We start from the raw sequence: 15892 nt of genomic DNA on the forward strand, positions 1-15892 counted from the left end.
GATTAATTTCATTGTTGATTATAGAAATCTACTTTTTTTCTCATCAAGAATGTCTCATCTACGGATCTAGCAATTTCTACCTCCATATCTTTTTGCTTCTCTCTTCTATAATAGGTGTTTGCATGCAAGTGATTCTTGGGAGCTGTGAGGTTGATCTTTCATCAATGTCACCAAATGAAACTAATGGTGACACCTTATCCAATGGATTAGGTGAAATCTCTACTTCCAACTAAACATTAGAAGAAGGTATGGACCTGCATTATTATTGATATATCTTACATGAGTTTCTAATACATAGTGGAAGGAAGTTGATGTCTTCATGTTGTATGATGCACAAGGACAACTCGTGGAGATTGCAATTTTTCAAAATTGATAAGTCACATTGAGATGGCTAGTAACTAAAGGTATGCTGTTAACAGAGTAGGTGAAGTTGTTGGTAGAATTGGTGTGTTAACAGAGTTTGGGATCAACCAAGAAAGTGATGAAATTAAAGCATAACCAAGTTATTTGTGGTAAATGATTAGGAGGTACAAAGCATTTATTATTCCCTGATGCGTATTAAAACCTCATTTTCGCATATTAACAAGGAAAGTTTAGTTCATTTGGTTACCCTTTAGTCTTGAGAGAAAAGGAGAAAAATTGAGTTGTCTATATAAATATTCAATTTGAAAGCTTGTGAGTGCAAATCTATTGGAGAATTTCAAGTATTAAAGTGAATTTGATGTGAACCAATTTGAGTGCAAAGGTTTGTTTGTCAAAACCCTAACCTAAAACAATGGCATCAAGTTCTACATCTACAAAGAGAAAGACCAAAGAAAACACTCTAAAATTGATTCAAAATGAAGTATGTGAAGAAATTTAGTACAAACTAAATCCTCAAGTGGCTACACAAACTGACAAGGTGGGTGCATTATCATCTATTCTACCTAGGGTTTTAGTGGTAAATGATATATGTTCATTATATTGTTGCAAAACTATGGAAGTTGGAGATAAAAAATTACATGAGGTTTATGACAAGTTATGTGTTAATGGGAAACTAAAATTGGAACATAAACATTTGGAGATAAAAAGTCTCATTCATGCCCTACATTTTTTGAAAGTATTTAAAGCAATCTAGATTTGTATAGTTTATAGAAGAGTTCACAACATGAAAATATGGCTAGATGAACCTATTAGAATTTAAAAGGATGTAATTCACTTGCTCATAGGTTATTTGATTATAGAAAAGGTGAAATCCATTTGTATGACCTCAAAAAATGAAATTGAAGCTAACACCCAAGCTTAGTGGGATGGATGTGGTTTGAGATTTCCATAATGGGATATTTGGAATCAAAATTTGTAGTTTATGTTGTTGCATACAAAATATTTCAGTCAAGAAGACTCAATAGTGTGTTGTGTGTACCAGTTGATTTGGGCTACAAAATTAAAATCAAGGTCACAAATATGACTTAGTCTCGAGCTATAGTTGAGGCAACTCAATGAGAACATAAAAACAATCACAGTTGCAAGAACAAATACATGAAAATTTGGTTTGTTACTAGTATGCATTTTATTTTACATACAAAATTATTTCCCATCAATTGGTCAAGTTAATTGGAGGAAAAATATTCATGTTTTTTATTAGGAAAACAGGTTTTACAGGGATCCTAAAACCCAAATTTTTACGACAGAAAACAACTTAAAACTGAAAAGACAGAAAAAAAGCTGCCTCAAAAGGCCAGAAACAAAAAGGCCCGAAGCCTGAGAAACAAAGGCCATGAACAGAGCCTAGCGGGCAGACTAGTGTCCCTTCTTTTCCATTGCCTGCAGGGTTTCTGCAGCATCACTTTCCTTCTGGTTGGCCTCTTCCTCCTGGATCCTGTGGGGGAAATGCTTCTTGTCCCCTTGACTTTCCTGGTTTCCAGTCTCTTTCTGAGGATCTTCCCAGCTAGTTTTGTACTCTGTACTCTGCTCCACATTCCCCACAAGATCGGCATTGGTAAGATAGTCCCCCACATTAACAATATTTTCATTCAAGGTATGGAGGGTATCCACAATCTATTTAGCCATAATCTGGTGGACGGAATCCAGTCTTTGGATCTTCTGCTCGAGCTGGGTGATTCTATCCTCCTGATTGTCTTTGGGGTCCTGGCTTTTGTCTTTTTCCTAGCTGCCCTCCTAGTCTTTACTACCTCTGGCCTCATGATCCTTGACATCCCCCATGTTGTTGCTCTGGTTGGACCTGTCCGTCAAAGTCTCAATTTTCTGAAAAAGCCACTTAATGGAGCGAAAATTGTCAATCAAGTTGTTCTTTGCGTTGTTGAGAAAGTTGAAACCCGTTTCATGAACATTTTCAGAGAGAACCAGAAGAGTCGGGTCAAGGAGCAAGTCATAGTGGGTGCTACTGTCGAGATCCCCCAACACCTGGATTTTAGCAGGTTCTCTGACAATGCCCATACTAGCCCTATCCACATTGAGATTGCTCCAAGCTCTTCTCTTATTTTCCCTGATGGCCTCCCCCCCCTTTTCAACCATGATTCCTATCATCTCTTCTGGGTGTGAAATGGGGACCTCCGGGGGGGAGGTGGGCACAGTAGGGCTAGAGGGAAAATCGACGAGGTCACTGAGATGATCATGGGTTGGGGTTTGGTCCAATTTTTTTTTCTTGGGGTTATCTTGGGTTACCAAGGGGGTCACCTCTTTCTTGTCATTATCTTTCTCCTTGTCATCTTCCAACTCACTTTCCTTCTCTGCCACCGAATTCGCCTCCTCCGACTCCGTATCTGACTCATCACTAGACTCCTTAGGATGAGGGGAAGGGGGGTTAGGGGGAGGGCACCTGGGGCTCTTCCTACTAGGGAAGCGAGGAGAGGGATTGGCTTTTGGGGTTTCAGACTTGACAGATTTATTCAATTTTATTAATCAAATCAATGAGTTTATTCAACAATTTTGAAAGTGTTATAAATGAATATTTTGAAAATTTGAAGGAAAGGATGAACCAAAGGTACATGATACCTCCACAAATATTTGAGAAATATCATGATGATATTTTATTTATTGTTGATACTAACAATACACTTGTGAAAGTGGTGAATCCTAGGGTTGCATGGCTTGAAGCCATAGATTATGAGATAAACATAGATCAAGTCACCAAGTCTATAGATCTTTGTTGAATGAGTTGGTTGATAAGACAACCCAAACATTTGGGACATATGAATAGGCTAAAGAGAAGATTAAAATGGACATTGTTGCTCCTAATATTAAGAGGAAAACCAAGAAAAATATTGACACTTTGGAAAGTGCACTCAGTGCAAGTGATGATAATCAATCCTTGATGATTATAGAAGGCAAAGGAAAAGATGTTGTTGGAGAAGAAGACAAGGGAAAATAAATTGTTGTTATAGAACCATAGACAAAGAAAGGTAAAAGTAAAACTTTGGCTACCCCTATGAGTCCAAAGAATATTAGGTCAAGGACTCAACTTGCACGAGGAATTACACCACCATTGAAAAAGGGTACAATTAAAATTACCAAGCCAACTCAAACACAAGTGAAGACACATCAAAAGAGGAAAGATAAACCCATATCATAGAGCATGCCAACCAAGAAAACTACACAAAGGAGAAGAAGGATAATTCTTGGCATTGATGATGAAGAGGTTGAGGATAGTGAAAGAGCCAAATTTAATGAAGGAAGTCATTTTAGCATTGTTGTGCATAAGAGACTGGAGATTCTAGATGAAATTGTTGAATCTATTAGAGAGAGTAAAGTTTTTTTTGCATTTAAATATTTCAAGTATGATAATATGAATTATGAGGAAAAGAAGAAGATGGAAGATGTTATAATAGTCATGATGAATAAAATCAAATATACACCACTACATATTGGAGACTCAATTCCAGAAGAGTTGTATCAAAGAATTGACAACATATGGTAGTATGCATTAGAAGAAAATGAGAGGAAGCTCACTTGCAAGATTAGTGCTAACCTTTTCAAATGAAGAAATAGACGAGGCATTGGAGAAACATAAGACTAGATTTATAAAAAAGAGAAGAGCTTTATATGTTTTAACAAGACACCAGAAATATGTGGATGGAGACTCTAAAGTAATTTGGAAATGGATATTTAACATTAACAATCCAAAAGAAATTATTTGAGTTGACAATACCAAGACCAAAAAAACCATTGAACTTACAAAGAGGATGAATGTATTAGTATTTCCCCATAAGGAATGGCAGATTGTATACATGAAATGGTTGAAGATATAATTGGGAAAAAGGAAAATGTCATTATTAAACATTTGACAAAAGATGACCCAACCGATGAATTAAAGGAGTAAGATGTTACAATAAATATCGAGTTGAATAGTGAAGGTTCAAAATTTACCAAACCAACTCATGCACACATACCCAAATTTGCACCTATGACTGAACATATCAAAGAATTTCCTAAGTCAAATGCACAAACTATAAGTGATATTCTTGTTGGCTCATTACATATTTTAGCAAATACTATTCCCATGGCCGCTAAAGGAAAAAGAAAAGGATATAGATAACAAGAAAAAGGGAAGTACAAATACATAATAAAAGAGCACAAATGTTGATGATAAATATGCTTTAACTTGAGGAGACTCTATGGAGAAAAAAGTAATTGACTCTGTTATAGGTGAACAAGTAATAGCCCATGGACCTCTGAGTGAGAGAATTAATGGGCAAGGCCAATAACTAATTGCAAAGGAGAAAAGGAAAGAGTATTTATCACTTTTTGAATGTACACCTAATTACATATACAATACTATGTTGTTATATTCTACTACCCTAGACCTAAAAGAACTGAAGAAAGAGGAGAAACCAAGTGAAGAACCCAAGAAAGATGATTTGGTTAGTATTCTATTGAACATGGCTCTAGTACCATTTGTAAAACCCATGGTAGTTTCTATTGTTGATCCATAGAACAAGGAAGCTAAAACCAAGAAAGAAGATGAACCTAAATAGAAAAATATGGAAATGCAAGTTCTTGTGCCACAAATTGTATCACCTGGTACCAATTTTATTGATTCAAAAGGATGAAAGTTGAAAAAGAAAAAGAAGGAGAGTGCACTAATTACCAAGTTCAATCCAATGACACAAGATGAAGTCATAATCATACTAGACTAGAATCCTAATAATCTAGATTTTGATTCTATGGAAATATATATTACTCTATGTAATAGGAAGACTGAGCATGAAAGACTAAGAAAGGAGCATAATCAAAAGTAAGTATTATATGATGTGAAGAACATATTGCTAGATGACACATTGGATGTTGTATTAAATGAGAAAGAACCTATTTTAGATCAATTAGTTCAAGTTGTTGATAATCTTAATGCCCCAGAGATTGACACTCAATCAAAGCTTATGGAGAGAGTAGAAAAGAGATCTGAGTGAACATTTTTGGAGAAAATTTCTAGTAAAATTACTATACAGTAAGTGGCATTGTCTACTCACATTACCGAGTTGGAAAGCATTGTGTAGAATGTTTTAATATTGTTTCAAAAATTGTGTGATATTCCTTTCCTTACCAGTTAAGTCAAGAATAAATTGTAAAATGTAAGTGATGATATGAACTCTAGTGTAGATTAATTAAAAATAGATCCAAGAACATCATCACTGCACTATTCCCGAGTGAGATTTTTCACAATATTTGAACAAGAATTGTTACAAGAAGAAAGCAATCTAAGGGTTGAGAACAATGAAATACAAGAATTTTTGTTACCTCATCTTGAGGTCATGAAAAATCATATCAAGATGGTCAAGGATCTCATACCTGCTCCTGCTTCTACTCTACCTCAAGCCTATAAATTGCAAGCCACATGATAGATCTAGTTGCTACATTAGACTATTGAGTTGATCAAGTCAAATTGGGATAGTACAATGACAATTATGATGAAGAATCATCAAGAGTTTCTTGATCACTTTGGATTTCATCCAAACTGAGTATTTTATGCTTTAAGTTGTTTTGACATCAGTGTCAAAAAGGGGAAAATTATTTGCTATTGTCTATATATCTATATGTATTATGTTTATTTATAGATTTATAAGGAGATGATATAATACTGCAAACAAAAGAATTTTGGAAAATGAAAAGATATTTTTTATCAGGGAAGTATATGTATAGGGGGAGTTGTATATAATGCTTTTGCCACATGTGTCAAAGGGGAAGAATGTTACTCCCATAACTATCATGTTGCTAGTGTCAAAAAGATAGTAAAGATTAAGTGAATATGTTAGTTGGTGAACATAGTAACCAAGTCTTTGTATTGTCTGAGCAATGAAGGAAGCAAATGATAAGCATATAGTTATTGCCAAGCTCAATACTCACTAAGCTATTTTATACTTGCCAAGAAGAAGACCTCATAGAGCCAAATATAAATAACCGAGCAAAGACACTACCAAGTGACAACATATAGAACACATTGTTTACTGAGTAAAATAAATGGCTATATATAAGTTTTAATTGGCACAAAATCTAATGTGAAATAATCATACCAAGCAGGGAATAATATTTATGTAGTTCAAGGAAAAGATTTAGAAAGATTTATTGAAGAATGTGATTTAATTGCTTTATGATTTCAAGGTAGAAAAGGCTAATGAAATAGAAGAAAGGAAAAGTATGGAACACGGATTATTCTAGATCGTTGATTTTGATCAATGATGTATTCTAAAGAATTCTTGGACCCTAATTAGATCAAATATCAAAGAGGGAAAAGTAGCTATAAAAGGACCCAACTAGAAAAAAATTATGTTGCTACTAAGAGGATTTTTTAAGCGAGAAAGAAGTGTTTATGAAAGAGAAAGTGTTGAGTATGTCAAAGGTCTAAGACTAAGCAATATAAAGAGGAATTGAAAATCAAACACACAAGATGATAAATAGTTAAATAGAAGGGACATATGATCAAGTAGAGTAAGTTGCTATCATACAGATCATTTGTTGCTACTTTCTAACATTGTAGTAGTCTAAATCCTTGAGGAAGGTAGACCTAACAATCTTTATGTAAATCTCTTAATTAATTACACACTTAGCATAGTGTTATAAAATCCTTGAAGAAGGTAAATCTTAGTAGATTTGATTGTATACTCCTAATAGAGCAAGTCACCACAAGTGAAAAAAACATTATAGGCCTAACAAGGCACCCTCTTATCGTAGTAGTGATGGATTTGTGGGTACCATCCTCACTGTGATTTTCCCTTTGACCAAGGGGTTTTTGCATGACCAAAAACTTGTGTTATTTCTTATGAGTTTATGCTTATGTTTACATGGTTTATGCAAATTAGATTAGATAAATTTATTTGATTTACAAAGCATTGTTGTTATTGTTAAGAGCTTACTAAATTGTGAAAAGGATAAGGACATCGCTAAATTTGTTTAAGGTCAAAAGTTTTAGAGGATATTGATTCATCCCCCTCTCAACATCCTACCTTTCCTAATATTCCAACATATATATATATATATATATATATACACACACATATATACATGCATTAACATATACATATGCATACACACACACACACACACACACACACACACACACACACACACACACATATATGCATGTGTGTGTATACATATATACATACATAAATATATGTATGTATGTATATGTTTGTATATATATAATATTTAAGGTTATTATAATATATAAATATATTTAATAAGAGAAATGTTTGGTACATTTTAAAAATATATATTATTTTTATATTATCATCATGTTTAGAGAAAGAATATGCTTACAGAAATATAGCTATACATGATACTATTATCAAATTGATATTTTAAATATTGGTTTTTTTTATAATAAGAATAGCACAAGACACTCAAATTAATTATTGACCAAAAAATCTCATTATTTCCTATAAACATTTCAAATTTGTTAAACCAAAAGTACTTGTTGAGTGGAATACAAACTCTTAGTGTTAGTATCAAAGATGGGTGAAATTACCCATTTGGCTAACACACAAAGAAGGATATTAAGTCTTGGTGTTAGAGATGGGCATGGTTCTTGTTTGGCCAACACCATTTAAATGGATACAATCTATGTAATGTCGATATGCAAGACTCATAATCTCCATTTGACTGACATACCTAAGATTTTAATCATCTCTATAATGGTGCTATGTGAGATTGATACAATCTCCATCTAACCAACATGCCTAAGAGACATAATATTCTGATGATGACAACATATACATATGTGAACCTTAAGGGGTGCACTTTAGAGAAGATAGTTGAATAACTAACGGTTAGGAAAATCGATCTAGATACGTCTTTAAGGTTGGGATTAAGATAGAGGGTAGAATAGTATAATGTGATTTGTTATTATTATGATTCTAACATTTGTTTTTGGCAGGTTTTACTAACCATAGAATTTGGGATGTTACAAAGGTTATATCTATTGAAATGGTGTTGGCCAAATGGGAATCGTTCCCATCTCTAATACCAACACTAAATATCCTTCTTTGTATGTTAGACAAATGGGTAATTAAAGACCCATCTTTGATACTAACACTAAGAGTTTATATTCCACCTCCATCATATCAGCCAAATGAAATTTTCACGCATCTTTGATATTGACACTAGGAGTTTGAATTTCATATCTATTGTGTCAACCAAGTGGGAAGTACACCCATCTCTAATATTTATACCAAAGAGTTTTAAGATTAGTCTTCTTCACCGTAAGAGACAATATTGATCTTGCATAAAATATCATTTAAATATTATCCATTTTAAAATATACTTACCATATAACATGAATGTTTTACTTACTAACATTAAAATATATCATTACTCGTATGACCCACTTTAATTCGTCTTATTTATAATGATATTATTTAGTTTAGATTCTTATCTTATCTTAAATATATAAATGAAAGTTTAAACAAAAAATAAAATAATAGAAGTATTCATACCATGTATATTAACTCCTTCAATAGCTTTTCCTTTATAATTGAATGTTTTTTATTAAGTAAAATAGGTTTTAACAAGTGCTGGAAACCTAGCAATTGACAAAAGTATCAAACTTTAAGTCCTGAACACGAAATAGACAACATAGAAACAATAGGCCATAGAAGGCCAAGAGACCAAGACAAAAAAAAATAGCCTCTGGAGGAGTAGGTTAGCCTAACAAAACTAGAAACCAAAGGAAAACCTTAAAAAGCCAGGGGAACTAGTCAAGAAAAGTGTTCTTAACTAGCTCAACAACCTTGAGCTTCAACATTTTTATAGTCCTAGCCAATTCACTGATCAACTGAATGTCCTTAGGAGAATCATCCCTGTCCCTCTTCTTCGTGCTCAATTTGGTCCTGTTGCTAGGGCACTCATCTTTGGGGTGGACCTCATCTTTTATGTCCCTGTTCAACTCATTTCCCTTCTTTTCTCTATCCCCTAGCCTCCATCATATTATGCAACTGTTTAATGTAATCATTTAAAGCTTTGATAATTTGGAAGCTCTGGTTAGTAGTACTGTGGAGAGGGCTTTCGATTCTGTCCATCCTTTTTTTCCACCTTAGTAACCCTGTTTTCCAGATTGTTGATTCTATCATTCCCAACATCCCCTTCCATCCTTTCTAGCCCCTTAATCTCCTTGATCTCGTGGAAAATCCACTTACTCTTTTATTTCGTCCTTCTAAATTTAATGAAATAAATTCAAGTCTACTTGGTTCACATTAGTCCTTATTTTTATTGCTCTTATTCACACTAATTGAACATATATACTAGATCTTAAAAAATTAAAAAAATAAATAACTATAAATAGCTTTTGAGTTGGTCTAATTTGTTAATTCTTGCTACCATATATTAATCATTATTTTCCACATAGGACAATTTTTTTTCTTAATCCCTTGTTTGTTGTTTGGCTTTCCTTCTTCTCCTTCTTATTTTATTCTTATATTTTTATTACCCATACATTTTGGTGTGTGAATTTATACTTATTAAGCCAATAGGCTTTTTTATTGTGGCACACAATGGCGAGAAACTTGTCATATGCCTAAAAACTATCGGATGGTGGATGTCAAAAAATTGTGAATTATATACAAATAGATGTATTTTAGATTACATGAAAAAGAAAAAGAAAGTAAACAATATTTCTCCCCAAGAAACGATTAAACACAAAAATTGTGACCATTAAATGAGGAGTGACTCATGTTAAATGGGAAGTTGACAGTTATTGGGGAGTTGAAAGTTGTGTAGTTTATCTTTGAAGGATTGTGTTTAGATCCAAAATGGTCATTGTTGATGTCAAATTCCACTGCTTTGTTGGTGGCCTTTCTTGGTCCAACAATGACACGAGCTTGAAAGACACCTTCAGGGATTTTGATGAAGTCATGGAGTCAAAGTTCATTTAAATTCATGTTTGTTCTTTCTTTCTTTTGTGGTTTTGGTGCTTGAAATATTGGCATAGATCTATATTGTCTATTTTTTTTTTTTTTTGTATGTATATTTGTATTAGTTATGAGTGACTGTGAGACTAGAAGATCTCAATGGTTCTGATCCATTGAAGAGGCTAGTAGCGGTAGACGAGGTCATGGTGGTGGTGGAAGAGGGGGGAGCTACAAAAAAGGTGATGGTGGAAGTGGAGGATATGTTGTTGGTGGTGGCTATGAAAAAAGCCAAAGTGAAAGTGGAAGTAGCGGTAGTTATGGTGTTGATGGTGGCTCTCATTATTAAGGAGGCAATGCATCTGAAGATGGCTCTATTTATTACCCGCACATGTCATCCCTCACTGTGTGCATCAACAAGGAACTAGTCAATGGTATGGAAAGATTCACCAGAATTTTGGCAGGCCACAGGTGGAACATTTTTAATGTTTATAGTTTTGCATATATGAAAATTGAGATGGATGTAGAGTGTTGAAAGATAGGTCAAGAATGAGGAAGACAAAAAGAATACAAAGGATAGAAAAGAAATACTCATGACAAAAAAAAAAACAATATTGCAATTCAAACATGACTTTTGTATTGTCCCAGGCATATTAATGAGTTGCTAAATTGTAGTAATAGTTATTTCCATGACCAGTTCATGTTTTAAAATCCTTCCTGGCTGCTCAGATTGGTTGCCCACATGCTTATTTCTTTGGTACTTAAGTTTTCTTATGTTTTACAAGTTCCAACTATCTTGTGAAAAAGTATGAACAAAATTAATTCATTTCTTGAGAAATTACAGTATGTGGAAAGATTGTTGGTATGACTAAATAATTCTTTATGGAATTTATGCTATATTAGTTTAGGTATCAAGGGAAATTTTCAAGAAGTTTCTCAAAAACAAGAATAGAGGGATTATTTTTTAATTAGTTTGAAGTAAGTTTTTAGTTTCCACTTTAATCAAATCAAATAAATCCTTCCCAAGGTCCAAAACAAAAGTGTTATGTTAGATTTTCAGGTCCCCCTCTTCTCAAATTAGTAAGCTTTAACAAATATTAGAGTGTAGTAATAGCAATGTGAATGTATGTAATTTATTAAGTAATTTGGGGCATCTTCTATGAAATATTTTCAAGTAATTACTTTGCATTTGGAGATAATTATAACACTATGTCAAAATGGAAGAGATGATGGTTAAATATGATTAAAGATGATCATAGGGATTTTCCTTTTCCTCATATGTCTGGGAGGGATGTATAGATTTCTTATACACGTGTATTTTCTTTTCCTTCATTTTCTTATGAGGAATTTATTATATATATCTATTTATCTTTTCTTTCATTTTCCTTTTAAGGAATGTACAATTTTTTATGCAATATGTATTGTCTTTTTGCTTGGTTGCCTACAAGGAACTGCACACACTAGAGTGGTTAATTATGACATTGTTAGTTTTATATATATATATATATTTAAATTTATGATTGAATTCAAAATTTCATCATCAAATCTTATTAAACAAAAATATCGGCTTAACTCTTGCACTCTTAAAAGTGCAAGTGCTAGTATTAATTATTTGGCTTGTGACCCCATCCTCTCCTTGACACCGTTTTATGGTAGGATTAATAAGTTAGACTTATTAGTTTAGTATGGTTATTATCATCGAGTCCTTATTGTATTACATTAATCATCAAATATTAATATTAGTTGTTTTGGACATTGATTGGTATTGTTAGTTTCTAGAGACAGGCAAACTATTAGAACCCTTCAGTTTTTTAAACTAATTAATTTGGCCAATTAGATTCCAGAATTTTTTGATGATCTTGATTTATTATAAAGTTTAAATTTTTTTCACATTATTAAAATAGAAAATAATCATAAATCTCAATGAGTAAATTAAATTTTATTTGGCAAAAAAACATATAGCTATATAGTAGCAGTGGCATCTACGGAACGTCATAAATGCTCTGTGATACTGGGATCTCGCTTGTTGTGGAAGCATGCATACATCTTCGTCTAGTTTTCTCAATAGAACCTTGATGTTGTTCGTTGCATCGAATATGGGCTTAGAAGGAGATGAAGAATCGAGCTCAGTGGGTATTGGGTATACAAGTTGCAGAATCTAGAGCCAATGTCTTTTTCAAGTATTTTATATTTTAAGGTTATTTTCTTTCATTTATTGCATAGTCTACTGTTTTTTCCTAGTTTACAGATTCAAGTTTGGTTGCTGACTCAGAATATTCTAGATTGTAATCCCCTGTCACTATTGATTGGAACATTTACCTTAAGAAGTTGAAAATTTTCCAGATTTTGCTAGATTTTTATTTATTTGCAGGCTTGTCTCCGGCATAGATGTTAATCAACAATTAGTGAGAGCAACCATTTTCAGCAATAAGTACCTGCACCAATATTAATACCAATTTTTTTTCTAAACCACTGAAACAAACACAGAGTCTAAGGTTTATAGAAAGGAACAAATATTGAAGTACAATCTAAATACTTGTAAACTATTCAAACAAATTCGAATATGAACATATTATGAAGGAGAATAGTATGAACTAAATAAATAGATTTGAGGAAAATATGATCTAAATTTTTAATAGATTAACATTTCACACCCGATTCATCAAAAGATCTTAGAAAAAGTGATATCCCATCTTTCTGGGAAGCTTGATATTTTTGCGATGAAATGTTATTAGAAGAGGAGAAAACAAAAAATGAATTTATAGATCGGCTTCAGAATATAAATATTTTAAGAAAAGAAAATCCAAAATTATTTTTAGACCCAACAAAAATTGCTCACCAAGAAAATTCATTAATTATTGTTCATCATTGCCTAAGTGTTTTATCTCTTTGGAACTGTTAATCAAATTGTTTGCTGCTGCGAATCAGTTACATTTAAATAAATAGTCAATCTTATGAAGAGGAGATTGTGTTTGCAGACAATACCCAACCAAGCTCACCATGTTTTTGTGATTAAGACGGGCTACAGAATCACAATTTTGGTGATAAAAAATGGCTCATGGTTTCCCCGTTTTCTACCACGACGGGAAATTTGGTAAAAAAATTGATGGCCACCGTCGTGCCATTTGAAAGGGTGCCCCCTCTTCGGTGTGCATTGCTGAAATGCTTGAATTGTTCAAGCACAATTGAACACAATGCTTCTTTGTTACTCGTTCTTCCCAGTGTTTCCTTAAAACAACAAAGCTTATACAAGATCATGAGACTGGTTATGGGGCAAATGATCTGCCAGCCGCTATAAATGCTCTTCAATTATCAGAAAAGATTATAATATAAAAAAAATTCTCACATAACAAAAGTCTAGTCTTTTGCATGAACCCTGTACATTCCTATTGTCAATTAGTTGCCAAGTATAAATGCTCTACCACCTGTATAGCTCTAGGAAACCCATGTTTCAATTATTTTATGCCTTCTAATATGTAAAGGTGTAAAGGTTGCAATAACTGACAATTTGAACAGAGGATAGAGTGATGTTTCTTCTATGAACCTTAACAATTTTTAAAATTAGCTCTTGTACCTTGTAGGTTCAAGGGTTAAGCCGATTGTCAACTCAAAAACTGTTAAATTTTTCATGCCAAGGAGAAATGATCGATACATTCCAAAAATAGTTGGATTTGTAAACCTGATTCTGGGAACAACTATGTGCATTTTACATCAAAACTTATTTTTACCATACTAATGTCAAAGGCTATACTTTATCATCAAATATAAGACACAACCCTTTCAACAGTCAAGAGCTCGTTTCATTACTTATTGGTTTGGGGAATTTTAGGATTGATAAATTATGTTTAGGATACACGCCTTTTCACCCTTGTGTGTGGGAGTCAACCAATGCACGTGCACTATACTATTCTCTCAAAATTGTGCACCTATACTCAATATAAAACTTCAAAACCATTTCTTAGTAAAACAAAACTTTCAAGAGATGTGGGTGTTTGTTTGACCCGATTTCTATTGTATTACAAAGCTATCAAAGTAATGGAGATTTTGGGATAAGTTTTGGAGGTCGTTTGGCATGTTTCTTTTGAATGCTAGAAGGGTCAAGGGTGAGCCTTAAAACCTTTTAGACCTCATATAAAGTGTTCGTTAGACCCTTCCCATGGAGAACTATTGTCCTCTAAATGAGAGGGTATAAAATTTATCAAAAAAGATTAATAAATAATAAGATATACTTTTCTACTATTACTTTTACACAGAAGTTGCACATTTTAGAAATAAATGTAAACTAAAGATTAATTTACTTAGTAATTTGATGATAACAATTTAAGGTGATCCACAATAACTGTTGGACCAGCTAGCTTGGAAGTTCCAGAATTTGCAATTGTTGCACAACCTCCAGAATAAAAACCTATAATATATTGTCAACTTGTTATTTATTTTTGTCTCAGTACTGTAAAATGTATACAAGTGATTCCAATAGAAGATTTACAATACAATTGTTTTGGAGTCAAGCAAGACACTTGGGCAATAGGTCCTAAATGATACTGGTATTTACTTGCAATAGGTGTGATATAATATAACCATAAAGATTTGCTATTTATTTCCAGAAGAAGATTTACAAATACAATTGTTTTGGAGTGTGTGAATTATTTGTAGTTTTATTAATGTTTGGAGCACCAATATAGCTACATTTGTATGGTAAAAATGTACATTGTATTGATAAGAGTGCATACTAAGCTGTTGATCTTGCAGATATTCCAAGTTTTGTTACAATACTCTCATTTGTGTTTGGTCATTCTCTCTGTGTTTTCTGGAGGATTGGTGGGTTCAAGCATGTTGAACCAGTAGAAATGCTCAATAGTCTTACGTTGGACACCCCAACGGCCTATTACAGGATGAGATTCTCAATTGTCATACATTGGCCACCCGAAGGGGCTAATTACAGGATTCTATATTAGGTAGAATGTACAATTGGTTTGGATCCATTTTGGTACTTGGTGAATGAGTTCATATAATAGCAATGTTAAATATGTGCCTAGTAGACCCCATCTTTGTACAATCTGTTTGTTCCATAGAATGTTGGAGACAATGTATCTTGAACAGTAATTCCTCACAACACAACATTTGAGAAAAAGCACAAGGACAAATGATTTTCCAGATTTCCCAATGGCATCGTGGGAACAAATATGTTCAGTTTCGAAAAAAATTAGATGGTAATTGAATTGAAACCCTGATCTCTATTTAGCATAAACTGAATGATCTATAACTTTTCCATGTAGCAGTCAGGAAAGATTAGGGAGAAACTTCCAGTAGGGAGAAACTTCCAGTCCTAACAGGTTCTTGAGGCTATCATAATTTTCCATTCAACTAATTTTTATATATAGCCAATCTGATTTTTGAGAGGCGTAGGCTGCAACCATTTATTCTATTTAGTGTCAGAATGATTAGAAGATGTATCTAATGCTTAGCTTATTTTCTTGATCTCCTATCCAATCAAACACCCTCACATTAGGCACCTTCAAAATTAACAGTTCCATTTGAACATTTAGAAATCTGCTTGA

General features: G+C 33.2%; 1 long non-coding RNA gene across 1 annotated transcript; it reads left to right on the forward strand.

Moving 5' to 3' along the window:
- Positions 1-12325: 12325 nt before the first annotated feature.
- Positions 12326-15582, forward strand: LOC149568244 (uncharacterized). The gene is made up of 2 exons (XR_016361665.1): positions 12326-12531; positions 15084-15582. It is a non-coding gene; the product is annotated as an uncharacterized LOC149568244 (long non-coding RNA).
- Positions 15583-15892: the final 310 nt, after the last annotated feature.

Source organism: Cupressus sempervirens, chromosome 3 (genome assembly GCF_028749045.1).
Source record: "Cupressus sempervirens isolate cs-2001-9-10 chromosome 3, ASM2874904v1, whole genome shotgun sequence".
NCBI lineage: Eukaryota > Viridiplantae > Streptophyta > Pinopsida > Cupressales > Cupressaceae > Cupressus > Cupressus sempervirens.